The 1,977-nt window shown below is 53.9% G+C and overlaps 1 protein-coding gene across 3 annotated transcripts in view; it reads right to left on the bottom strand.

Moving 5' to 3' along the window:
- Nucleotides 1–1,977, bottom strand: part of BZW1 (basic leucine zipper and W2 domains 1) — a 22,505-nt gene that overhangs the window by 10,120 nt on the left and 10,408 nt on the right. The window lies entirely within an intron of this gene.

Below are 1,977 nucleotides of genomic sequence, written 5' to 3'. Positions count from 1 at the left end.
TGGCCTAGGTACACCTCCCCTGGGGCCTGAGGGGGGCCCAGTGAGGGGGCTGATCCAGTCCTTACTCAGGAAAATGGAGGCAAAGTAGTCATTAAATAGGTTAGCTTTGTCATCTGGTGTGACAACCAGCTTTCCTAGCATTTCTTGCAGATGCCCCACATTACCTGGTACCTTCTTTTTGGTCCCTACATATTTAAAAAAGAAGGACTTCTTGTTGTCCTTGATCCAGGAAACTAGTCCCAGTTCCATCTCCGTCTTGGCCTTCCTGACCACCCCCCAGAAGCCCTGAGCAACCACAGTATAGTCCTCCCTGGTGATGGCCCCTCCCTTCCAGCTAGGAGACAATCCCGGATGCTTTTGGTGAGCCATGGGGGCTTTTGCACCCTCCTGCTCTCTTTGGTCCGTGTTGGGATTACCTCCCTTTGGGCTTGGAGGATTGTCTCCTTAAGGACTGACCACTCTTCTTGAACACCTGGCTCCCCTCCCCCTTGTGAACAGTCTTTACTTTTCTCAACCTCTTTGAGATGCATCCCAATTTTGGATGGCTTCTTCACTCTGACACAGACAAGTTCTACCAAAACAGAAGCAGGAAGACAACACTGTAGCTGCACCAGGGCTTTCCACAGCAGAGGAAGGGTTAAGACTATTTGTCAGTTTTAACCCTCCCACAGCCGCTGCTGAACTGGCAGTTGTTTCTGGCTGAGCAGCAGCTGTAAGGGTTAAACTGTAGCTTTTGCCTGGGCAGAGTCCACCAGGATTCAGTCATTACTTCGGGGGTAGGAAGTAAAGTTTTCCCTATTGTTCTGCTTTCCCAAATCAAGGAGCACTAGACATGGATGGGGACACACAGTACTATTTGTAAATTGGTCTGGCTCTTATGCAAGATGTTGACACTGCTGCCAGGGTGGCAGCCAGGAAAACAACTGCCCCATGCACAAAGCTGTGGAACATGAGCACACTCCCCGATAACTAGAGGTGTACTGATATAATTGGTCCGATATAAAGAAAACTGGCTACATCAGATATCAGCCCAGTGGGGCCGATACATGCCTGTGCTGTACGTAGCCAAAGCGCAGCACTCAGACAGCAAGGAGCACAGCTGGCAGCGTGGGCAGCTGCCTCCAGCTGGTAAGTCCATCATGATGGAAGGGGAGAGGGCAGGGGTTTAGATTAATGCTCCCCACAGTGAGAGAGGGGGCAGGGTGTCTCCCACTGCTGCTTGCACCCCAGAAGAGCAGGTGGTGTGCAGCAGGCAGCCCTACAGCTGGGGCTGTGCAGGGCTCTGCTCACCAGGGGCTGGGCTTAGAGCAGGTGCCAGTGGTGCTGGGAGGATGCTACATCCACCCTAAGTTTCATCACTGCTCTGCTCCCAGCACCGCCCCAGCCGTGAAGCAAAGTTTGGGGTGGATGCAGCATCCTCCCACTGGCACCTGCTCCGAGCCCAGCCCCTGCCAAGAAGAGCCCCGCGCAGTCCGCCCTGCCCTGATCCAGGGGGTACACCCCCCCCACCCCATGCCCTCCCAGGGTCCAAGCAGCAGCAGGAGCTGCCTTCCTTCCCCCCCTGCCTAGGCAGTGGCTACCCCTGCCCCCTCCCTCATGGCAGGGGGTCGTTATCTACCCCTTCACACCCCTTCCCTCCCCATTGGACTTGCCAGCTGGAGAGACCTGTATTGGAAATCCGATCAGTATTGGCTGATATGCCTCCTTAAATATTGGCTATTGGTATCAGCCCCCAAAATCTCTATCAGTGCACCCCTACTGATGACCCAAAAGCAGGCAGGAGAGCCAGCTCATGCTGCAGCCTCTCTTAATTCAGCTGCATCCCCCTCCACCCCCAGCTTCTCCTGGGGAACAAGGTGCACAGGAGGTAGAACCGTTTTGCACAGCAGCTTTCCAAGAGAAAATACAAAGATGCAAGTGCTAGAGAGATCAACTGAAAAAAAGAAGTCAAATTTAAACATCAGATGGGGGGGGGGG

The sequence above is a fragment of the Gavialis gangeticus genome, unplaced genomic scaffold (assembly GCF_001723915.1).
Source record: "Gavialis gangeticus isolate Ggan-Ray unplaced genomic scaffold, GavGan_comp1, whole genome shotgun sequence".
NCBI classification, from domain to species: Eukaryota; Metazoa; Chordata; order Crocodylia; family Gavialidae; genus Gavialis; species Gavialis gangeticus.
The sequence above is the reverse complement of the archived record's forward strand: the minus strand, read 5'-3'. Positions and strand labels throughout refer to the sequence as shown.